The sequence below is a fragment of the Camellia sinensis genome, chromosome 5 (genome assembly GCF_055761805.1).
Source record: "Camellia sinensis isolate YWXY chromosome 5, ASM5576180v1, whole genome shotgun sequence".
Classification (NCBI taxonomy): domain Eukaryota; kingdom Viridiplantae; phylum Streptophyta; class Magnoliopsida; order Ericales; family Theaceae; genus Camellia; species Camellia sinensis.
Genome location: NC_138965.1, coordinates 26343531 through 26370299, shown reverse-complemented (window position 1 = coordinate 26370299; position 26769 = coordinate 26343531). Strand labels below are relative to the sequence as shown.

The 26769-nt window shown below is 32.7% G+C and overlaps 1 long non-coding RNA gene across 1 annotated transcript; it reads left to right on the top strand.

The window, feature by feature from the left end:
- Positions 1–16085: 16085 nt before the first annotated feature.
- On the top strand, positions 16086–19189 carry LOC114297092 (uncharacterized). Its single transcript, XR_003641404.2, has 2 exons — positions 16086–16225; positions 18577–19189. It is a non-coding gene; the product is annotated as an uncharacterized LOC114297092 (long non-coding RNA).
- Positions 19190–26769: the final 7580 nt, after the last annotated feature.

Sequence of the window (26769 nt, the reverse complement as noted above, 5' to 3'; positions counted from 1 at the left end):
AAACTCTAATATTTAAAATTATTGTGAATATACTCTGGTTTAATATTAAATGGGGCTATTTTTTGTAAAAAAAAATTTAGGTTATAAACAATAGAACCTCAACTACTCAAAAAAGGCAAAACCCTTTTCTCATTTTATCAATCAAAACAGAAGTCTAGTAGCACAGCTTAATTAGATTGTTTCTAATCAATAAACTTAGATATTAATTTAGATTATATTATTAAATTCTCTTTTTTCTTATGTGGTTATACTTAAAATATATTGTATAATTTTACCTTAATATTAGCCCACCCCATCGATGAATCCTGGTTCCACCCTTATATACATATGGTCTCACAGTATGCAGTTTGTAGCATTTTAATTCTTAAAACATGTGTTTTGTTTCATTGTAACATCCAAAGTAAGCATTTTCTTGCATTTTTGCTTTCATTCTTTTAATTTTGTTGCATTTTTTGGGGTAAAATTCTAGAGGGCAAATTACACATATATAGCCTTCTAAAATTTACTTAAAATGCAAATTATCTCATGTAATTAGAAAAATTATAAATATACCATTGTCAGAATTTTTTATTTAACGATAAAGGGTAAATCTACACATGATCCAAACCATAAGGATAAAGTAAAATTTGTCCAAAATTAAAAAATAAAATAAAAACAAAATCAAATAGGCTCACGAGGCAAAGGAAGGATGTCGTGCAATGCGACATTCTGGAAGTATGTAAGGAAGGAGTAAAAGAGGCACAAATTGATTCAATGAGGAAAAGAAAGATGAAAGAAAAATATCATGGCAGATCAAAGTCCAAGGCAAACTAGGAGTTTTTTTTTAAAAAAAATATTCTAAAAAAAATAAAAAAATAAAAACAATTTAAAGAATTGGCCAACTTTTCAAATTATTTGGAAAATTAACTCGCTTTTTGAAATCTTATTTTGAAAATATAATTTTAAATTAAAATCACACTTTCAACATACAATTTTAACTTGAAATTGCATATTTTTTTTATAAATATTTATAATAAAAAAAAAAGTGGGATAGAAGAACATTTTGATACTATAAATATGGTTTGAGATTTGCTTATTTAGTAATTTTTTAATTTTGTACAAATATATATATGTGAATTTTTTTTTTTTAAAAAAAATGTTGTTATAACTTTGCATTTGGTTTGTCCCAAAGTGCTCCTATGTTTGTAATAAAGCAGCCAATCGTAAAATTGAAAAGGGAATTATGTAGTAAGGAATTTCAATTGTCTACAACAAAGCAAATAATTGGCTTACCGGATCATCAATCAAATGCATTCCACATAAAGTCTGTAATTGATTGACCAGAACAATCAAATCGATCCAACAAAATACAAAAATCATTCACGCAACAAATGATTATCCAAATCAAGTGAGTGTACTCAAATACTCACCTGAAATCATGCCTGTCAACTGAAACCTAAAAATCTAAACCTCTTTTGTTTTTCGTTATTTTTAACATGTTTTTGCCTTTCCTGCATAACATAAAGTTGGTAATCTGACAATTCAGAGAGTTTTACCCAAGCCTGTCAAGAAAAAAAAAAAGAAAAAAAAGAAAAAAGAAGAAGAAGAAGAGTTTTACCCAAGTGTAGTGCAAAGTAGGATATACAACCAAGTATCCTCCTAATCACGTGTAGGTGTTCATGCCCTAGGGCTGCTTCTTGTCACTACTTGAGTTGCTTACTGTGGAGACATATTTTTAGGTAGTTCACGTGGTGGAGGTTGTTAATCGAGGTGTCACGTGGGCAGACTATGGTGCTGAGATATGGTGTGATAATACCAGAATTCGAGATATTTGGATAGAGGACTAGAATCCTAAATAATATCAAGCTACCTATTTGGATAGAGATAGGACCCTTGAGGGAGTTCATCTTAATCTGAATAGTGCAAGGTGTGATAAATGTTATCCTTGTAAAGATAGAGTCCCGTGAAATAAGACTTCTAGAGGAAGTTGGACACTGATCATTATAAAAGTAAGGCGGCATCGTGAGTCTAAGGTATGCTTTATTTGAGATGCTTTTATGCTTTCATTGTTGAAGTTTAAGTACTTGTATTGATATCTGTGAGAGATACGATTACTGACTTGATCGTCGGAGTGTCCCTGGGTGGACGAACCACCGCAGTATTCTCATATTCTTGTTGGCAGGTGCTTGGGCTTAATCTATTCTGCCGGTGCTCTCCAGCTAAGTTCCCTATTTTGTTGTGTGGTTGGAAATCAATACCCACAATTTGGCATCGTCTGTGGGAACTTAGTTAGAGTAGATGGCTATCATCGTGCAAGATCAGCATGTCAGCAACGACTTGTTTAGCTAAGATGGAGAATGTGTTGACATTAACGAAATGCAGACCCTTCTAGAAGGGATGCAAAGACAGGGGGCATGAGCGCTCCCAAGGAGATGACTTTCAAGTATAGAAGGATCAGCCTAAGTGAGTAGATCCCAGATTCTAGATCTTGGATCCCAGATCCCAGAAGACAAAATCTCGGCCTAGATAAGTAGGTCCGAGAAGACAAAAGCTCAACCTAAGTAAGCAGATCCCGGATTCCAGATCTCGGATCCCAGATCCTAGAAGACAAGATCTCAGCCTAGATGAGTAGGTCCGAGAAGACAAAAGCTCAGCCTATGTGAGCAGATCCCAGATTCTAGATCCTGGATCCTAGATCCTAGAAAACAAGATCTCGGCCTAGATGAGTAGATCCGAGAAGACATGAGCTCATCCTAAGTGAGCAGATCTCGGATTCCAGATTCCAGATCCCAAATCCTAGATCCTAGAAGACAAGATCTCGGCCTAGATGATTAGGTCCGAGAAGACAAGAGCTCAGCCTAAGTGAGCAGGTCTTAGATTTCAGATCTTGGATCCCAGATCCTAGAAGACAAGATCTCTGCCTAGATGAGTAGGTCCGAGAAGACAAGAGCTCAGCTTAAGTGAGCAGATCCCAGATTCCAGATCTCAGATCCTAGATCCTAGAAGACAAGATCTCGGCTTAGATGATTAGGTCAGAGAAGACAAGAGCTCAGCCTAAGTGAGCAGATCTTGGATTCCAGATCTTAGATCCCAGAAGACAAGATTTTCGTCTAGATGAGAGGTCCGAGAAGACAAGAGCTCAGTCTAAATAAGTAGATCCCAAATCCCAGATCCCAGAAGACAAAAAAGAAGTAGATCCCAAATCCTAGGTTCTGCCTGTCGGCAGAAAGCCATCTATATAGAAGGACTTTTATTGGACCTCTATTGCGATGTGTACATCATTCCCAAGTTGAAGACTTTTTAAATGAGATCCATGCAAGGGGCAGATCCCTTGCCTACAGAGCTATATCATAGGGATTTTGGTGACCCTAAATGCAAAAAGATGCCGAAACCTATGTAAAAAAGCGTGAAAATGTTGTTGGAATACATGATTGTGCGATAAGACCGAAATGTCTTATGGCGATGTTGCCATGGTGAACATGACGAGTAACTTAGACTTATTGTATGGTAGAGTTGAATTATACTTGCATATGATAGAGTTGAACTAAGTTAGCGATTTTTCTGAATGAAACATGACAAATAACTTAGACTTATTATATGGCAGAGTTGAATTATACTTGCATATGATAGAGTTAAACTAAGTTGGCGATATTTCTGAATGAAACATGACGAATAACTTAGCCTTATTATATGGCAGAGTTGAATTATACTTGCATATAATAGATTTGAACTAAGTTGGCGATATTTTTTAATGAAACATGACGAATAACTTAGACTTATTATATGACTGAGTCGAATTATACTTGCATATTATAGAGTTGAACTAAGTTGGCAATGTTTCTGAATGAAACATGACGAATAACTTAGACTTATTATATGACAGAGTTGAATTATACTTGCAAATAATAAAGTTGAACTAAGTTGACGATGTTTTTAAATGAAACATGACAAATAATTTAGACTCATTATATGGCAGAGTTGAATTATACTTGCATATAATAGAGTTGAACTAAGTTGGCGATATTTTTGAATGAAACATAACGAATGACTTAGACTTATTATACGGCAAAGTCGAATTATACTTGCATATAATAGAGTTGAACTAAGTTGGCAATGTTTCTAAATGAAACATAATGAATGACTTAGATTCATTATATGGCAGAGTTGAATTATACTTGCATATAATGGAGTTGAACTAAGTTGAATTAACCTGGACTTGCCATATCGGCAGAGTCAAACTCAGAATGGAACTAAGTTCATTAACAGAGAAACTAAGGTTGAAACACCTCATGAAGCCTTTGTTTGAATCTGATTTCAACAGAAGACCATAGTTATATGCTTAATGTGAACTTAAGTGGAACTTAGGTTCACATTGGGGGACAGGGAGCTAGAGTGATGAACAAACTTAAGAGTTTGACACTTGTTGAAATTTTCAGAAATGAGCTTAACAATTGTTGAAATTTTGGAGAAATTTACAAGTTGGAGTTAGCTGATGCAATGATGAATAAAGTATCCGAGGTACATGTTACCCGAGGTGACCAACCAAGTTGTCAAAACTTGGAAAGGGTGAAGTCTTAATAGAAGATAGCGTATGGAGGTAAAAAAGCAATAACACTTGGAAAAATATTTTATTTTTAAAGTGTTAGCCGAGGTATGAAAATGATTAGCCGAGGCAAATAGTCAAGGTTTATCCGAGGTATTGTATATTGGAGTTATTATACAGTTAAGGTACACTTTGAAGAAATACAAAAATATTCTAAGTTTGGAAGCATGAAAAGCATGAAAGAAAACAACAAACATGCATAGAAGAAAAGAAGGCATACATTCAACACTTAGAAGAAAATATAAGACTTGCATTTAGAAAAGAAACTTGTTTAGATACAAAAAGGCACTCTAGCCTAGCATAAGAGATTACTTGTTCATCTACAAAGACAAAAGGGGCACATCGACCAAATATAAAGCTAACATTTTTCAAACAAAAGATTACAGTTGTCCAAAAGTAAGAAGGAAAAGTACAAAAAGGAGGAAAAACCAATGTTTATGCACTTTCCACAGTCTGCCCTACCTTTGCAATTGGCATTGTGTCAGCCTCGACAGGCAGTTGGGCAAATTTTTCAGCTTGGACCTCGGTGTCGATGTTACATAGTGTGTCATCTAGGCTCTTGCTAGCAGTCTCAACCTCGGCCTCAAAAGTGGTCTTTTGAACCTCATCCTCCTCATCCTGAGTCAAGTCAAGGACTTACTCATTCAGAGTTAGGGGCTTAGCCCCAGTAGCAGCTTCAGATTCTTTCTTGGCAACCTCAGTCTCAGCCTCTTCGTTGTCTCTGGCCTCTTCGTCATCGGCCTTTTCTACTTCCTCGGCCTCATCCTCAGATTGATTGAGAGAATGAGGGAAAGGGACATTGAGCTGACCCATATCATGGAAGGGTGAGTCCTCGAGGACAGACATTTTTTTGAGGGCTGTCATCTAGTCAAGATAGTAGCCTTTGTTGCAGGCCACATTGACTTATTTTTTCAGCCTTAACAATGGCCTCGACTTTGGCAACAGTACCTCGGTCCACTTGTTTCATGTGTTTCTTTTTCGAGATATTGAGTTGCCGGAGGAATGAGCATGTTGGATTGACTATAAGGAGATAGAGTGGATTGCACAGTTATGACATTAGGGATGTCAACAAGAAGGTCTTCTACGACAAGAGTTTGGCAAGACATGTCATCATTGGTTACGGCGATGGTTACTCACAGATAAGGTGATTAGAAAATTATTAAGGTCTAAGGCTGGGAGCTTAGGACCTCGGTGCTTCCTGTTCCTAGTTCTAGTTGCAAGATTGTCACTATGTTAGTGTTTTCACTACCATTGAGATAGTGGGTTGATGTGTGGAGCAACTGATGAATTGCTTGGCTGTTAGTCTGGTTCAGCTGGTAGAGTTTTGAACCTTGGGCACAAAGGGAGTCTTCATAGTAATGAATGCTTCAAGAACAATGATGATGGTTTGCAGAGGACAAGAAAATGAGAGTCTAGGGACACAGATAGAGACGAAATAGGAAGATGAAATGGCTTTGCTGGAATTAGAAAAATATGGAAAAAAGTTATGATTTCGAGTCTTGAGTGCCCGTGTGACATTAGACGGCTGGGGGCAGAATTGATGCTACATGATGGGGACATGATTGGTATGCTCCAATCTCATGGTGATCTTGATTGAGAAGTGCGATCTCACTTGAGATATTGATCTCAGTAGAAATGATGATCTCAGTTGAGATGACGATCTCAGCTGAGATGGCGATCTTGGTTGAGATGGTGATCTTGGTTGACATGATGACCTCAGTTGAGATATTGATCTCGGTAGAGATGATGACCTTAGTTGAGATATTGATCTCGGTTGAGATGGTGATCTTGGTTAACATGATGATTTCAGTTGAGATGTTGAATTTGAATGGGGGCAGAACTTGTTTATTCTTGGTTTCTGATGAGTTGATACAAGGATCTTGATGTTTTTGAACTAGCAAGTCATGATCTCTGCTAGCAGTGCGATCTTTGTCGAGATGTTGGACCTAGATGAAATGGAACATGATGGTTCATGGTTCTTGATTCTTGATTCTTGACGAGTGGACATTTGAGTCCTTGTTTCTTGGTGCCAATGAGTCACGATCTCGGTCGGGGAAGTACATGTATAGGTTCCATCACCTCAGTTTGTCGAGGTAATAGAACCTAGGGGACAGTTGTGGGGACATATTTTTAGGTATTCCATGTGGTCGAGGTTATTAGCCGAGGTGCCACGTGGGCAGACTATGGTACCGAGATATGGTGCGATAATACTAGAATTTGAGATATTTGGATAGAGGAATAGAGTCCTAGATGACATCAAGCTACCTATTTGGATAGAGATGAGACTCTTGAGGGAGTTCATCTTAATCTGAATAGTGTGAGTTGTGATAAATGTTATCCTTGTAAATGATAGAATCCCGTGAAGTAAGACTTCTAGAGGAAGTTGGACACTGATCATTATAAAAGTAAGGCACCCTCATGGGTCTAAGGTATGCTTTATTTGAGATACTTTTATGTTTTCATTGTTGAATTTTAAGTACTTGTATTGATATCTGTGAGAAATAAGATTACTGACTTGATTGTCGGAGTGCCCTTGGGTGGACGAACCACCACAGTATTCTCATATTCTTGTTGGCAGGTGTTCGGGCTTAATCTATTCTGCCGATACTCTCTAGCTGAGTTCCCCGTTTGCTTGTGTGGTCGGAAATCAACACCTGCACTTACATAAAATTAGAGGTGGCAAATGGTGTATGAATGAGTTAAAACGGATTATATATTTAAAACAATTCAACATATATTCATCTATTTAATAAATGAGTTTAAACGGGTTAGGTTGAATTTAAAACAATTCAACATATATTCATCTATTTAATAAATGAGTTTAAACGGGTTAGGTTGAATTGGATATGGATGGGACAAATAAATTCAATCAATCCATTTAGTTCATTGCTTTTTTTTATTTATTTATTTTAAATTAATTTGTATTTTAAAAAATATTTTTTTTATTTTTTAAATTTTTTTTTATTTTTTTTAAAAATCTATTTTTTTATTCTTAATTATTTAAAAAAATTTAGAATGGGTGATAGAAGTGATTGCCCATTTAGACCGGTTTAAATGAGTACTCATGTCTAACTCATTTAGGCTCATTTATTGATTTAGGCAGATTAATATAGATTTTAAATGGGTATAATTGGATGGGTTCATGGGTTTGGGTTGAGTTTGCAACCTTTACTTAAAATCCCTACCAAAGGAGAGCTCAAACAATGAAGGCTAATGGAAGATTCCAAAACCTCTTGGAAGACTTGAGAAATTGTGAAAATATTGTACATGATTCTAAAACTTGTATAGAACACTCTAAAATAAGATCTAGATAGTTCTAGGAAAGTCGTGGAACACTAGGAGGATTCTATACATCTTATTCAATATACATTCTAGATTATTCCTAGGAAGTTTAGTTACCCTATATAAATGGAGAGGTCTTATTTGGCCAAACCATCTAAGCAAGTGTAATCGTTAGGTAATGATACAGGGAAAGAAAGTGGTTTGATATGAGAGAGGTTATAGACAGTTAGACATAATAAGGATAGGCTATTACCTGTTGTCTATATATAGAATATGTAATGCTACAGGAAAAGAAAGTGAAATAAGAAAATGAAATAAAAATATTATGTTTCTAATTTTTCTACATGGTATGAGAGCACTAAAAGCTCTCACGAGCATTGGTCCATGGAGACACAAGCTTCTTCCACCAGTTCCTCATTTTTTTTTTCATTTTCTTTGATCTCCACCACTATTCCTCCAAATTTGAGTATTCTTATCTCAAATCTCAGCAATTTCGTCACTATTGAACTAACTTTCAAGCATCTAACACCACATGGTTGGCTAAATTTCTTGTCTATTCTCTTGTATAAACTAACAAATTAGGTTACCAAAAGTAAATCAAGTCCAGCGGATTTAAAGTCTTCAAAAATAGTACAAACATGTTGCAGAGGTAGGAAAGTGACTGGATTATGTCACCGGGAAAATTAGGTAGTGAAATTATTCCTGGCCAACTATCCTCATTAGGTGTGCGCAACAAATTTAATTTCCAAAATGCATAAAAAAACAAATTAGACCCACAAATGTAAATCAAAAGAGTAATTATAAGTTACAAAATCACTTTAATGAAACTTATAAACCTGAAAATTTGTTGTAGAATTTCAATTTCAAACTGACCATCTAATAAAGGAGCCTTATTTACCCTCTTAGTAATTTGTAAATTAGCCAAAGCAGAGTAATGCCTGGAAGGCCAAACATGTTAGTGTGTAAAGGACAGTCTAAAATGTTTTACTTCCTAAACCCCTTGAGCACGAAGCGTGTTCTTCATGAAAGATATATTAATATTTTTTCTTTTTTCTTTTTTGTGGGGAGGGGAGGGGGACAATTTTGTCTTTTTTTTCTTCTGAAGTTTTGTTGTTTAAGCAAACCATTAAACTGGAATGATTATAAGATTCACTAGTTGCAACCTGAAGAGCAAGAGAGAGCTTCTTTATTGCTTGATTGAGGCCTTCTCAACTGAGTTTGCAATTGCTTCACCACAAGCATTAACAATTGCTTGCCAGAAACTACTTATGATAGGAGATACAAGCCATTGCCAAATAAAAGGGGTACACATTGCATGTTTGCCGTTTATAGCCAATTTTTGAGCCATATCAAAAAACTTCTTTGCCTCTTTGGTCAACTTGCCAAAATCGATGGTTGATATTAAAACTTGCAACATAAAAACAAATGTAATAAAAATATAATGCAATACCTTACACATAGTGCATAACCAAGAGAGTGTTTTCACCATCCGAGGCAACGAAACCAATGAGAAGAATCGAAAATGGAGACCATTGGATTTTGCTTCAGATGTTCCAACACAAAAACAGAGCATCTTGGCCTCTCTTCTTTGTCCTCTCCCATCCAGAACAATGGTGCTCTTCTCTCTTCAACATTAGCCTAACCCAATTCAAGTTCAAATCCAAGAGGTTTCCCCGACTTAGTGGAGGTTTCCCCGACTTAGTGGGTAATCAAATGTCATCAAAAGTTCATATTCAATTTGCAATCCAATTCCATTGAAGCTTAGTGTGAGTTCATATGTAAGGAGGGTTGTACTATATTTTTGTTGTTAATGTCTTGTTCAAAATAGACAATAAAATGCTATTGTTAAATAGAGTAAAATGTTACTGTTTATGTCAATTTTTACAACAATTTTTTTCTTTTAAATTTTAAGAATTTCATAATCAACCTGAATCTTGTTTGATAGATCTTAATGAGAGGATTCTAAAAATACTAATTTTATTAAAAATAGACGTCTAGATCAAAAGTTATATCATTTTGAAGTTTAAAATATTAAATTATTCACTAAAAATATTTTGGTAATAGTGATTTATGTTAGACCATTCAAGAAAGACTTTTCGTCCTTATCCTTAATACATCGAAGTTTTATTATGAGGGGGTTTGACCGAATTCCCCTTAAAATGTAGGGGTAATTAGGGAGGCATCCCTCTACAAGTTTATGTAAGAATTTAAAAACAGTAACAATTTGCTTACTACTTAAAAATCTTAAGATTTTAAATTGTAGAAGAATAAAGAAAAAATTTGACATAAATGGACTAAACTATTTCTAATATTTAAAAAGAAAAAAAAAGAAAAGAAAAAAACCTAGAACTCTTTCTATTGTGTGTGTTTGTGTCTTTTTATCGTTCTCTCTCTCTCTCTCTCTCTCTCTCTCCCCCTCTCTCTATACCATCGACGATCATCGTATCCACTAGAGTCGCTGTTGCTACCACAATCATCTCAACCACATTTGTCACCACCACTGCTACCATTGTTCTCTATGTTATTTCTAGATCTATCTTTGTTTCTCTTTCTCTCTCTTTACATACACAGTTCTCTTTTGTTCTACCTCTCTATCTTAAAAAAAAAAAAAATCAATGTTTGGCAAAAGTAAATGACTTAGCTGAGTTGGAACTAATTTTTGGTGAGAAAACATATCAAAAAATCTATTTTTATTGCTTTTCTTAGATAAAATACGTGAAATTACAAGATTCACTTATTAGAGAAATTTTACTGACCTTGACCTAAACTAAAGTCAGTAAAGGTCAGTTAAATTTCTCTAACTTTGTGCAATTTTACTGGATTTAAACTAAAAGGCTTAGTGAGTTTTTACTAACTAAGAGATTCATAATTTAATTGACTTTCAATTATAAATTTAACCATTAATTGAAATTTCATGTATGTGTGAAATTTCTTTTATATAAATGTGTTAACTAAACAAGAAAAAAAATAAATATACTTTTAGCTATTAATTGAAAATTTTTTGGTTTGAAAATCAATGCAATTTTTGTTGGAGAGTGGTTGGAAACTGATGCTGGTCATCGACAGCTAGAGGCGGTCGCCGGCGGGAAGTGGCAGTGGCATTAAGAGGTGATGGAATAATAAAACTAAATTAAGGATAGTTTTGCCTAAACAAAATTGGTGTCTTTAAACTAACATGCATATTTTAGTTGTACTTAAACTAATACAAAATATTCCTTTCAAAGAAAAACCCTAAAATTGATTTTTACTAACTAAGAGATTCATAATTTAATTGACTTTCAATTATAAATTTAACCATTAATTGAAATATCTTGTATGTGTGAAATTTCTTTCATATAAATGTGTTGACTAAAAAAAAAAATCAATATGCTTTTAGCTATTAATTGAAAATTTTTTGATTTGAAAATTAATGAAATTATACTTTGCTAGAGTCGTCGAAAACTGACGATGGTCATCGACGACTAGAGGTGGTCGCCGACGAGAAGTGGCAATAGCAATGGCAGTGACAATGGCATTAAGAGGTGATCGAATAATGAAGCTAAATTAAGGAGAGTTTTGTTTAAAAAAAATTAATTTCTTAAACTAACAAGCATATTTTAGTTGTACTTAAACTATTACAAAATATTCCTTTCAAAGAAAATTCCTAAAATTTATGGTGCTCGATAACCAAGGGTCACCATGGAGTTCTTTGTTTTGTTGAGAATTTATAGGTCGAATTAGGAGTCCTACTGGACTATGAATCTCATATATGTCTTAGGGAGATGTGGGATAGAAATGGTGGGATTGAAATCTTATGGGATTAACTTATAAAATGACACATTTGCCCTCCGTGTATTTAATTTCATTATGTATTTTATTTAGTAAAATAAAATAAAATATAAAATACCAATTAAAAATAAAATAAAAATTTTTTAATAAAGTTTTATTAAATATTATTTAATTAATAAACATTTATAGATGTTTTATTTTATAGTTTTATTGATATTTTAATTAATTTCATTATTTAATTTTTATTATTTTTTTATGGAAGTTTTTTTAATAAATCCTCTTTCTAAGAGTTTTACTCCATCCAATCCATATTCTTTTTTACTATTCCATTAGAACTTATTTGAGGTAAGAAGACCAAAACACCCTCAATATCTCCTATCCCCTATTAATGTTGATAGTTAATGTTGATTGTTATTATGTTTTGGTAGTTCTCATGCATCAGGATGTTTGCTGCCATTATATTCATATTAATTTGAAATAAATTTTTGTCATTGTGTTATCAATTACATGATGTGAATATTCATATCATGTAATTGAAATGAATATTCACATCATTATATTCACATTAATTTGATATGAATTTTTGTCATTGTGTTGTCAATTACATGATGTGAATATTCATACTAAAATATACGAATATGAACGTTCACATCACTACATTAGATAAGAGAGAATGTTCACATCACTACATGTTGTGAATAAGAATGTATTGTCAATTAAAAATAAGAAGGTTCACATGTTGTGAACGTTCACATCACTATATTAAATGAGAGAGAATTTTTCGAAAAGGTGTTGTGAGCATTCACATCAAATGAGAGAGAATGTTTACATTATTTTTAATGCGTTGTTAATTAAAAATATATTCACATTATATAATAATATAAAATAATAACATCAATGTTATTTAATTTGTGTATGAAATTTCCTATGCCTTGATCCTTTCTCTTCTCTCTTCTCCCCCAACTGTAACGCCCCAAATTTCTAGCCCAAATGATAAGACAACAATCATGGCTCTTTCAAGGAAAATCGAATATAAATCTCCAAACTTACATTACATGATACAATAGTTTTTCATGCAGCAATACATTAATCCAACAATAAGTAAATAAACAAATAAAGACCCTTAACGGTTTACAAGTTTCCAAGGCTAAAGCCTGGTTACACAAAACGGTTATTCAAACCCACACAAACATAGTCCTTGGCTTACACACAGTCACAGCAAAATGAGAGCATTGTACTCCCAACACGCATACTTCTACGCCCCTAGTTGGATGGGATCACCACATCTTTTCTTGCACAAAAATCCTGTAGCGTAAGCATAAAACCCAGTAGGAAATTCTTAACAAACTATATACATTTTATACAAGTCTCAAGAGATGAAATGCACATGCCATGCTATGCCATTTTTGAAGATAAATCACATTTTCATCTTTTGAAAACCATTATGCTCAATGATATCATGCAATTTCAATTGTTCAAAATTTGACAATGTATTTCAAGAGCGGTAAATATGACTCTAGTAATCCCTAAGTCGGTGTCTGCAAGTAAACTATTCAAATACTATTAAATTGTCATTTTTACCGGTATTAATCGAAAGGCTCGACACCTATCCGCGCGGGTTTTCGGCTTTTCACCCTAGACTCTTAGGCCAACTTATTCAATATCATCTACACTACCTATCAAGACTTACCAGTGTATTTACCCCAAAACCATTCCATGAAAACTTGTTTCTCAACATTCTTTTCTCAATGTAAGTTTTTAAATCAACTTTCAAAGTTTAATGTAATCAAATGAATTGATATGCCAATTTCACAAAATAAATACAAATACTTTTATTCCAATTCATCATCCAAGGAATAACACAATTCCCTCTTCTCAAGTATCCTCAACAATTAGTTATTTCAAGACTATTTTAACGTTTTGAACAATAATTTCCAAAATGAACAACAATTCTCATATTTCCTGAAATTCATCATTTATATAAATATAAATAAGAAAATTTTCAAACATTCATTTATTTTGACACACAATAAATATAACAATATCATTCATCGATTTTTAGTCTCCTTTAAAAAAAATTCCAAAATTCTAGGTTTTCTCACCACAACTATATAACTTAAATCTTTTGAAAGAAAATTTTCTAAAATCATCTTTGTTTTTAATCAACGAAGATCAAAACCTATAAGATCATTTTAAAAGAGCAAGAGACAAATCCACTATCAAAATCGCTCAGCTTCTTGAATCAAAAATCAATTTTCAAAGCTATCTAAGGATAATTTCAAAAATCATATAAATCTTGCAAAAATATATATATAACTCTACGAAAATCCCTACCTCAAGTTTTGAAGAAGAAATGAGATGAAACTCTTAAAATCAACGATGTCGAAACTCAATCATCACCGCACACAGCAAAAGCCCTCGAGAAATTAACTAACTTTGCTGAAGAACTTATGAAAAAACTCTAATGGATCTTGAGAAATCAAGGTTTTGATCCAATTTGGCATATGAAAATGTAGAGAGAATGGAGAAGAAAGGCTTTTTAGAGAGAGATATATACAAAAGTGATATGAAATATCAGATTCACGAACTGATATAACATGGTCCGCTCGAGCGTGGAAAGCCCCGCTCGAGCGTCAAATACACTTTCCCAGTACTTTTGCAGACAGGTCAAATTTTTGAAACCAAACATTCTCCGCTCGAGCACATAAACGGCCGCTTGAGCGAACAAGCAACTTCTAATGCATTTTGCATTTTTGCTTCGGGGGCGCTACCCCTCAACCCCACCAGGGCGCTGACCTAGGACCCGCCAAGGGGCGCTGCCCCTTGGACCCCCACGTGCTTACTAGGCAACTCGATCCCCGACATACACAGCGAAGTGGCAAAACTGGGATCGCTACACCAACATTAGATATCAATATTAAATATAAGAGCATAAGAGTTTAAGAAAATAGTGTAAATCAAGAAATGGACTTTATGGAATAAAAGTATAAATACAAGAGACTGAGTGGGTTAAAAAATTCTTTCGTGGACTTTTTCGGTTAGAACACTTCTAAATGGAATTTATTAATAAAAATCATTTTTTTATTATTTAATTTCATTATTTAATATTTTTAAAAAATAAATTTATTTAAAATTTTATTTTAAAGATAACATAAATTTTTACTAATGTTTTATTTATTTAATTTTTATAAAATAAAATAAAATAGATTTTTATTTAATCTAGCCAAAAAAATTAAAATATTTAAGACATATTTAATATTGCTATTACTTATTAAACAATTGAAAAGGGTAAAATAGTCTATTCAACAATTATCCTTCTTTGTAATATTCCAATCAAACTTTGAATTTAATAGGATAGTTATTTCCTGACATCTAATCCTATAAGAAAACAAACCTGGGATATACATCATTTCCAACGAAATAGTTCAGGGACTATATATCCTAAGATTGATAGTATGATGGATTACAATCTCCTTATCTAGTCTGTCCAAACAAATATGGGGAAAAATTCTTTTAGCAAATCCAAAATCTATCATAATTTTGAGTTATGATTTGAGGCTCATTATATAATGGATCAGACCACCATTTAAGTCATTTTTTTAGTTGACCCAATCAAGTATACATAGCTTTTTCTATTTAAAAATTAAAAAAATAAAATAAATATAACCAAAAAGAAGTGATATGAAACCATTGATTTTTAGTATGAAACGATTAGAGATCATCTGATTATATATTATAAAATGTTAATGAAATAAAGAATTAATAAAAAAAATTTAAAATCAAGCATCATCCCATATATTTTATAAATATTCATAGATAGGGATAATAATCAAAATTTAAAATACTTGGGCGATCATCCCTACATGGTTCCCCCTTTGTACCAACCAAAACTGGATTGTTTTAAAATTGTTAAACTCACATTCATCCATTCAGTGCTTTGAAACTGTCTATTTAAAATCAAAATGGATGGATTGACTGGATGTTTAGCTCAAACTAATTCCTTTCCCCACTTAGGAATGTTAAACAAACCAAATTGCTCGATTTGATTTGTGTTTGACTCGTTAAAAGTTTATTTAAGATTGACTTGTTAGGTAAACAAACCAAATTTAAGTATAATTTTAAATTCGTTAAGTTTTCAAATCAAAATCAAACAATTGACTACTTAGTTTAATAAATTTATATGCATTATAAAAAATCAAGTTACTTGAACTTGACTATGTTCAACTCAACTTGTTATGTAAATATACAAGTTTAAATATAATTTGAAACTCGAAAATTATTAAACCAAACTTAAATAGCCTATTACTTTATTCAACTTGACTCATTTTTAGCCTTATTGCTACTAATGTATAACATCTTAGGAAAAAAAATTAATTAAAATTAAACAGTTTCATAGAGCTGTATTTATGGTTAACCACCAAAATTTTAGGAGGAAAAAGTGGAGGTAGGTGAAGAAAAAGTGGAGGGGAGGGTAGTTGAGGGCATGGCAAGTGCACAACTAGTGTTTGCAGCCACTGATAATATACCCACTTCTATTGCTTAACCAATTGCAAAGCTAGAGAGAGAGCTTTACAAATTCCATACTCATTTCAGGTATAAATCCTATGCCCCCCCCCCCCCCCCCCCCCTCTCTCTCAATGCATGTAGTTAGAGATTCGAAGATTTTTTTTTTTTTTTTAATTTTTATTATTCTTATTTTGTCTCTAGAACTTGTGATTTCTGTATCAGACATTGAGCCTAAATCTGAAGTTGTATATGCGATACATTTTCACCTATATATTCATATCTGGCAATAACGTTTTCAATTTTATCACATTATTATTGTATATGTTGTTAGACACTTTGATGCATGTATTACTATTATTGGGTATGATTATTTGGCATGAGTAATCCCTTGGATTATGTATACTATCGTGTGTTTGGATTGACCCAGATTATAGGAGAATAATTGACAAAATAATATCAATTTTGTAATTCAATCAGTTAGGTTTGTTTGAAAAGTGGCTTTTTTTTAATAATTTTTTGGACTTTTCAACAAAAGAGATGCGAAAAAAAAAAAAGAAGAAGTTTTTTTTGGGTTAATTTAGCCCATTCCCAAACAAGGCATTAGTCTAATTTATCCATAGTCCCCTATTTTGTATTTCACCCCCTATTGGGATTCAATAATCTCTCTATGGTTATGCTATACTATGTCCACTATCAGTACGGACCCCAATTTATTAGCCACTGGATTATATATTTTGTTAAATTATTAATCCAATCCTAAGGCCATGTCCACCCAAACAAACTTGGCATTTGAGGGAAGGGATCTTTTTTAAGGTCCTTCATGTTGGATTTGTTTATGTTGTTCGGGGTTAAGTTCACGTATATTGGGTAAATAAATTCCTTCTTCTTTTTGGGTTTTTTCTTTGGAATTTTCTGATTGTTTTTTAGATGAATTACTCATTTCTATGTATATATTAATTGGAAATCTTTGCCTACATTTCTTTCAGTGTTCATTCATACAAGTCTTTTGATGGGCTGTGACATGAAAAATCTGGTGTCCGATCCAGAATAGCCCTCAACTTGGACACCATATACCTATCTATAATCCATATATATAAAATTCGAAAGAGACAACACTCTTACTTGTTTTTGAAACCATGTCAATATTTAGTTTTCCTAGAACACCATTTGTTTTTCATAAATATCTCTACGCTCTAGCTTTTACAAGCGATATAATAGGTTTTTAGCTTGTAACTATTTTAAATTTTAAATTCAACATTCTATTTTGTTGCAAATGCAAAGTGAGAAGTCTGAAACTTGGTAGGATAGAAAAAAAAAAAAAAAAAAAACCTTCACGCACATCGTGTATGGCACCTTGCTAATATTACATTGCATCATTCTTGTATTAACACTTGGGGGTTATGCTATAGAATAATGCCATATGAGGCTTTTCGCCGAACTTACAATGACATTCACCATGAGTTAGAAAAAAGACGATCATCTAATCAATTAGGTATTGTATAACTACTTCCTTCATCTCCTCTTTATATTATGTAAATTCCTAAGGCACAGCTTTCTTCATTGTAATTTGGTTTGTCTGACTCTATGATATGCAATAGGCGAAGCTCCTATGTGATTGCTTAAAAGACACTTCTCTTAAGAAATTTCCATGAACACCAGTTCCATCATCTTTTTCTTCAGTTTCACATTGCAAAAATTAAAAATCCAAAAAGGAAAAGTCTAGTTTATTATTTTCTAGCTTTCATAAAAACTAGGAAGCGCAAGTAAAAAGTTTAGCCAATTAGTGTTAAATTTTTCATGAGATAAGGGTAGGAATATCATGTATTAAAATGAATTGAGAAGCAACACAAGAGGGCCTAAAGCATTGAGTGGATGTTGCAGTCTAATGGGGGCTTTTGTATTTTTTTATTATATTTTGATTAAGTTTGTACACCGATGTGTTTCTCTTTGGCCTCATATATGCTAACAGTGGTAGAACAAGTTGCAATTATAATGGTTAAATTAAGAAAACTGAGTTTAATAAATAGATAAAGTTTGAAAGAGGTTAAAAGATCTAGGGAACCTTAAATTCCTCGCCTAAAGTTGTGGGCACCAGAAAAAATAAATAAAAATAAAAATAAATGAAAGAAAAGTTGAGCGAGGGAAAACACCCTGAACATTCATGTCACTAATAAGATTGAAGATTTTTTTAAAGAAATTCAATCCCATGCTTTGGTGGCCAACAACGTCTTCAAAATTGAGACTAAGATTGCATAATCTTGTCTTCCTCAAAACTCGCTTAAGAAAAGATTCATGTACTAGGTTTTCATACTTTGGTGGCCAGTAGCTGGTTGATCTTTTGTCTTTGTTTTTTGGGAGAAAATTGAACCAATTATCATGTTATGTTAATCAACAATTAACCTATGATATGCCCTTCACGATCCTTCTTTAAACTGCAGAGATTGCTTCTTTACAACTAGAGTGAAAATGGCTGGTCATCATGTCACCTTGAAAGGTCCAAGGGTGATCAAGGAGATTTGTTTGGGGATTATAATCAGTCTGTCTGTTGCCAGCGTGTGGAAGCAGAAACAATGGGACATGAAGAAAAGAACCACGGGATTCTATGACTCGCTCAATAAAGGTGAGATTAGCTTAGTTCCCCAAGAGTAGCTATTCTTGTGCCCTTCCTCATTTTATCGATACTTTTGTTAATAGTTTTTCAGTAAGTTTATGAATATGTAAACCAAACATAGAATTGGACCTAGAAACACATGAATGAACCTGATTTTTACAAAATTAGTTGACGGTCTCGCTTCTAAAAAATCATGTTTCATCAATGTATTTTTTGTCAAGTTCTGTGTTTAGTGTTATGTTTATTGTTATTTTTTGGTCAAGTTATGTTTGTTGTCATGCTTTGGATGCTTTTTGGTAGCAAAGAGAAATAAATTTTCTGTCAATGAAACTTGGCAAATACTTACTGTTATTGCGAAATTATTTTAATCTCTTTTTGGTGACATTATCCCATTTTCCATGGTGTTGTGAAATGCTAGTTGAGTATTATTTATTACCCAATTTTCGATTTATTACTTCTAAACTCAAAGACGATGGATTTCATATGTATTTGTTAATATGGGTCTCATTATCTATGTGTCTAGTAGAAAATTAAGAATTTTATTTGTTTAGCAACATGCACTCATGTCGGACACTTCTACAAATTTGCCATTTTAATTGCTGATTAATAGTTTTATCTCTGAAGTAATTGGAAAACTATTGCAGCATCAGGAATTTTATGATTGTTTTGAGAACCTTGTTGTTTGTGAGATGAAATTGGGTATAACTTTTTGTTACATACTTTCCTAAGGGTAAATTGCACTGACCTCCCCTAGGATTTGAAAAAAAATACAGTGAACTCTACAAATTTGGCATAATTACATTTCTCTAAAAATTTTAATTCACATAACACTTAAATCCTTTTTCATCAATAATTTATGATTCATATATTTATGAAAAAAACTGATATTATTAATTCTTTTACATTGAAATGTATATTTTACCTTATTTCTCTTTGTATCTTTGCACTATTTGTATTAATTTCAGTCCATTTAGTCTTACTAAAATGTAGTTTAGTGTAATTATGCCAAAATTGCGAGGCTGCTTGTATTTTCTGTAAACTTTTGGCGAGGTCAGTGTAATTTATCCTTTTCTAAATGTATTTAGTATTCTTGCTGGACATTATACTTGGATAAAGATATGAGTATGAGATATGTAGCCAATATATGTAATTAGAACATACTTAGCAATTCGAGTTAATCATAAAAGGGACACTTTTTCATAAATTCTTTTTCACTTACTTATATTCCATTTTTAGTCTACATTAATTTCTTATGTTCCAATAAATCTTATGGGTGACATAGTTACCAAAATATCCCTAATAATATTTACATTTACATTGTGAATATTCCGTGATGTGAATGTTCACACCATCAATATGAATGTTTACATCGTCAATGTGAATATTCACACCATCAAGATGAATGTTAACATGTCAATGTTAACATTTACACATCAATGTGAATATTCACAGTGTAAAATATAAATATTCATATCATCAAATTACTAACCGTTCAAAAAATATTTTTAAGGGTAGAAATGTCCATAAAATACCTTAAATATGAGAATTAGGATTTGGTAGATCAAATATCCAAATAATAGAACTTGTTAGAATATAAGAATATCTTATGAACTAATTGGGATACAACACTTGAAAAAAGATTTTCTAATAAATTTCCCATCATAAAACTATACAAAAAATATGAATAAAATACTTTATGGCATATTGTGCACACCATTCTATTTTAGAAAATAAATAAAATTTGTTAAGAAATAGGAATATTTTGTAATGTACTTGGATATCAGATTAAATGAAAGGAATCGGATACCCAGACACAAACCTACGTAGCTTTCTTTATTAAAATTTATTCAAACAACTTGGTGATTTCTGTTCACCATTTCAAGTAGTTGTCTCATTACGGCTGGTAGGGCGCTCCAGAATCTCATACAAGGGTGAAGCATGACACCTATTTACTCTTCATTGTTGAAACTATTTTTCGTATTTGTAAAAAACACTTTTTTTTTTTCTTTTCTCTGTTTGATGCAAATTTAAAAATGATGTGTTAGTAGTTCGTCAGCAACAAGAGTAACGATTGCGAGCTCGCTAGCGACAACAGCAACGGTGGTAGAAGAAAAGAGGGGTAAAGGAGCGATGGTAGAAATCATAATGGTGGTGGTTAGATGGTTGTCTGTCCAATTCAAGTTATTTTCTATTGATTGCAGAAAATCTTTTTGATCATTTTTGTTTCTGCAAAAAAATGGTAAAAACACATTTTAAAAAATATTTTTTGCTAAAACAAACGAAACTTTTGGATTTGATTTCACATTGAAAACTTTTTTTTTTTCCCCCCTTGTTATTTTGAATCTCAAGCTAGAATTCTTTTTATCATAATTTTCCATTTATTAAAATTTATATCACATTTTGCATACCATTTAATATGATACATCCACCCCCGTTGGACACTATAGGAGGATTCCAAGAGGTTGTCTTCTCAAGTCTCAAATGTTATATTGGCTTCGCCGACATTGGTTGTACTTGCACTATATAGTAAGATTATGTGATCATTTCAAGTTTATTTGACAACCTTCAGTTTTAGTTAAAAAGTCACTATAAGTTATTATATCACTCTCTCTATTTTTTTGCACATCTTTTTCATAAAAAAAATAAAAAATTATTAAAACAGTCTGTTTTCAAACGAGACCACTTAGCTAAAAAAAAACTTCTAAATCTCAAATTCACTATTTAACTCAGTATAAATAGATTATCAAATTAATTTAGTCATTTTAAACATTTTTTGAATTTTGATCATTAAGAAAATTCAACTGTAAATGAATTTGCCTCTTTTAACAAATGAGTGAATTTGAACTTTTTATCCTTGAAAGAAACATGCGTAATTTTTTTTTTTAATTTTATCTTTTCATATATTTTTTAATTTATTGTATAATTTAAAAATATAAAAAAATAAAAATATTTTTATAAATGTGGGCTTGGCTTGGGCTGGGTAGGGCCGAACTAAAATTCCTCATCCTTGACCTTGAAAAATAAAGGAAAATTTTCAGCTTGTTTAGAATGAAATAGGTAGAAATGAAAGAAAGAGAAAAAAAAAAGTTTCTATGAGTTTATTTAGCTTGAAAGTGGTGAAAAGTATAAGAAAATTAATTTTCTTGTACAACTCATATTGGCATTGTAATTAATTTTTTATTTCTTGCAAAAAAATATAAGAAAACACAAGAAAATGTGTGAGTTATCCACAACTAAACTTTTAAATTTTTCTATCTTTTTCTTACAAAATTTTCATCTTAATCAAATACTTAAAACAAAATATATTTTCTTTTCTATTTCTTTTCTTTCTCTTCATTTTCTTTTACTTCCATTTTCTATCAAATTTTCTTTCTAATCAAATGGAGTCATTGAATGTTTGGAAAAACATTTTCAGATTAGTGATAGACTTTACAAAGTTTAAAGTAAAACTATAAACTTTTTTATAATTTGATAATTAATTTTTGAAGAATCTGTGATTCTATTTGCATTCAAAAAATAACTCACTATGTTCAATTTAAAATTTGAAAATTCAATTTTATAAATTTACTAATAAGGAGAACACATATTAAATCTTAAAATAATTTTTTTTTTTCCCTAATGATACACTCTATTCACTTATACGTATTCTTTATATTCAAGTCACTTCATTTTCTTTCCAAAGTTTCAATTATTTCTTCTTCTTCTTTACTCCAAAATTCCTATCGACCTTACCAAAACTCATCATTATCATCAACCTCATTGTTTATTATTGTGTTGTTATTTGCAAATAAAAGAAAATTTGAACAAAATTAAATAATGGATGAAAATAATAATCAAAACTGTTTTTTGAAGCAACTTATCAAAGAGGAGATAAGTATTCACATAAATATCAAAGTACAATTCTTGATTTTTGTGTTTTTTTATTTTATTTTTATTTTTTTTAAACTTAAAAACGAATATCCAGCCTATTTTATGTCAATACTGTTCAGACTTTCCGATTCGAATCTAAAAGTCAAAACAAAACAATCTTGTTCGGCATTGGACGACCGAACAAGCTGACTATATTCGGCTTTGTAGGTCCGAACAAGTTGACTACTCCAAATTGATTTTATATTTGAGTGTACCATGAAATTAAAATATTATATTATTTAAAGGTAATTTGTGAAAATATATAAGCTGTATTGAGAATAAATTATATATTTAAATAATTTAATAAAGCGTACTGAAAAATTGAGCACACTAATTGATTTTTTTAGTGTAAACTAAATAGAATCTCCAATTTCCCTAACCAAATAAGTCAAAAATCTTTGTTCAATTCATAAAAGTATTATATATGTGAGTTGGGCTAGCAGTCGGGCCAATGACCACTCTTAGGTTCAAACCTTTGCAAAAGAGTTAAGAGTAAAAGGTCATGTTTGGTTTTTATTTGTGAAATGTACGGGGAGGAAATATCTATCACCTTTCATACACTGTACTACCAAGCTCGTCTCTTGTAATAGAACTCCGACTCATTACGAACAGAACAAAGGTAAGCTACCCATCGGGTGCCGGAAAACCGCTCCGACGGTCAAGTTAGCTTTCTAGGAGAAAAATGGAGAAAAATAGAGTGCTAGAGAAAGAATTGTAAGAGTTTGCATACCTTTCCCTGAGTCTGTGCGCCCCTCATATTTAGGCTAGCTATGCAACCCCAGATTGTGCACGCACTACCTCTGTTGTCCTTTCCTAGACGCGTGGTTGTACTATTCTCTCCTTTCCTTATACGTGTACGCGTTAATACTGTCAAACAGTATTGGCCAAAATGCCAAACTATATTGACGCATACTCAAAGAAGATTCCTCTTCTCATGCCATTGGACCACGTAGAGAGCCTCAACCAAGCAGCTACTTGTGGCATCCCCAGAATGCTAGCTTAAATCAACCTTGCGCCAAGCTAAGTCAGGCCGTGTAACAACCCCGACCTATGATTAGCCGATAAACCATGATTAATTATGCCTAATGAGTAATTAAGATGAAATTCTAAATCAATTGCATGTGTATGGCATTATTTGTGTTTATATCTATCTACTGTAGAAATATTAGTTTGTGTTTCTGTTTTGTTCTGTGAATTGAAAGCCTTATCGGCGTCCGATCAAGGAATTGGTTTAATTTATGTGTTATTTGGAATTGTTAGAATTTTATGGTAGGTGTAGCTCGAATTTTCGTGCTCCTTTCGAGTACGACTAGCCCTACAGTTCGGACTCCCGTGATTCTGAATCTGATCTCACAAGTGCAATGTGAAATAGATAAACACAAAAGAGTCCAAATCCGGTAAATCTTTTGGAAAATTGATTTTAAATCAAAATGCCAAAAATGGATTATTTTGCCAAATACAGAGTCGCCCGCTAAATATTTTTGAGAAATTTAGGAAAAATTGTCTCGGCTCTGGAACTTAGGTACGAGAGGGGAAGGTCATGAATTGAGAACCCCACTCGCCCGATCAAAGATCGGCCTCTACTAATCATGATGTGATTCTTATTTACATTACATGCTCTTGTTCCGATTATTAGGCTAACATTACTATGTGATGCACACACAAGTATAGACTAATTTGTAAAAATTGGAACAATTTGATTCATGTTTGTTTTGAAACTTGTTTCGAAAATGTACCACTTGAAAAAGTGATCGCATATGTACATTACTCAAATTATTTCAATTCAAGCAATTAACCTTCATCCATAGGCATTCAAGCAGATATATTAATTAAGCATTTAGCCTCATGGCAACAATCACACTCATGCAATATGCTAAAGCACAAAAATCCTCACCTAGTACTTCGAGGCGAGCCAAATGAAACAAAAGAGTTAGAAAACATGCATGCTCCTAACTAATGAAACATGACTAATGAAACATATGCGATACATAACTAATAGGCTCGGCTACAAATTATGTCATGTAAGTCAATTTGATAGCATGCGGTTTAAGCACCTTTTCGAAAAAGAATTTAAACGACAATGCAATGCTAGAATGATGAACTGAGTCTCGATGCATGCAAGACAAGTGGATGCAAACGTGGAGTGTGCTAAAAAGAAAGTGATGTTCTAAACTAACCATCATAAGCAAATAAATAAAAGGGAGAAAGACGAGGGGTTGAAAGACATACACATTATTACATTGATTGCCCTCGCACATGAGGGTCCGAATGAATAACCTAGCTAATTAATTACCTAATTAACTAACTGTTACAAATCCAAATGAATAAATTAACTAAGCTACTTAACTAATTATTACAACAACAAATTAACTAATTATTCTAACTAATTAAATAAGTACAACACATAGTTATTCTAACTAATTAGTTACAAGCCCTCTACTCCAAGCATAATTACAACATCATCTTGACGGATCCCAAGAATCGAGGGACGGCTCATGCATGGATGCGGATTTCCACCCGATAATGCTTATCGTTTTGCTACCAGAGTGCCTTTGTTGCACAGTCACAGTTGGAAAAATGCATTGCTTTTCACCTCAGCTTCTGCTCTGCTCTGCTGGAAAAAGGGCATTGCCTACCTTGAAAAAGTGGCCGGCAACGCAGAAGTAGTGGCCAGCAGGCCACTAATAGTTGGTTGCCGTCCAGAAAAAGTGGCCTGCTGACCACTAACGTTGGTTCTGTCCTACAGTAACAAAGGACAAACAAAGTAAAAACCAGAGTATTCTCAGGGGAAGTTTGTCCACCCTACCTCTCCTTATTAGCAAATAGGCCAAAGAAGGAGTAGGCTTGATTCGCAAATCATCAATTGATGCAATTTCATTGCATGATGACTTATGAATCAAGGGACATAATTCAATAAATGCACAATTTAAAGACTAAAAAAACCTCCTCCCTATCATGGATTGATCAAGGGAAGTGGTTGACATTGATTCTTGAACCATTTACATCACTAGCAAGTATGAAACGACTTAAGACTCAATGGGTTCAATTAACGTTCGATTGAACCAAGTTGATTTTATTATCTTGCATCAGTTTTAGTCCCAATTTTATTACTTCATTTTAATTACCATCAATTCCTTAATTCATTGAGTCCAAAAATGAGTTTTAAGTCCACTAATAGAGAGAAGTACCAAACCAAATGTTGTTTTAGGCATGAGAGAAGTGTCATGTTATTGGTAATGAACCCCCAAAGGGATTAAACCATTAAGCACAATACCTCTATCTCAAGCTTAAACAAGCAAGTAGTTTAAAACAACTTTCAAAGCAAAGAAAAAGCCAAGAAAGGAGGGAGGTTGCAGAGGTGATTAGAGATGAAAACAAGTATAGAAAGTAAGAAATAAACACTATCAACTCAAATAAGTTGGTGGCTAAGGCCTAAACCACCAAAGCTATGAGGACCATTACACTACAAGCATGCTATACAAAACTCAAATGTAATGAATAACTAAAAATAGTCCTAAAATAGTCAAAAATAATGCTGGACTTAAGACAAAAATAGCTAAAACAATAAGCTGCAACATGGAACAAGTTAAGCTAGTAAGCAAGCACAAGGAGGGGAGGCTACCGCCTCCATTTTTGGGACTTCAAAACATGATTTTAACCTCTGAAAAAACTCTGAGATTCAGTTGTAAAAAGCACAAAAAAAGATAACATAAAGGTAGGAAACACAAGGGCAAAGGCCTAAGAAGTTAGGTGCAAAGAAGGGTGATCACCTCCACCCTTAATGGCCTTAAACCACAAGTTTTAGCCTAGAAATTCAGTGCAAAAACAGTCCAAAAATAGTGGAAAATATGGCAAATAAAGAAGGGAAACAAGCTAAGAATTATACCTCTTGAAGAGGGATACCCTTTTTGAGTTGTAAACTAACAATTACACACCCTCAAGAGCTAAATGCAAGCTCAAAAACACCTCAGCACAAATACCACAAGGTTTGGTTTAGAGTGTACAGGCAAAGAATGAAGAACTTGCAAGAGAGAAAGAGAATTATAGAGAGAGAAAAATTTTTGCTCCAAATTTTTCTAACCTTTAAAACAAGAGGGGAGGTCATCTATAT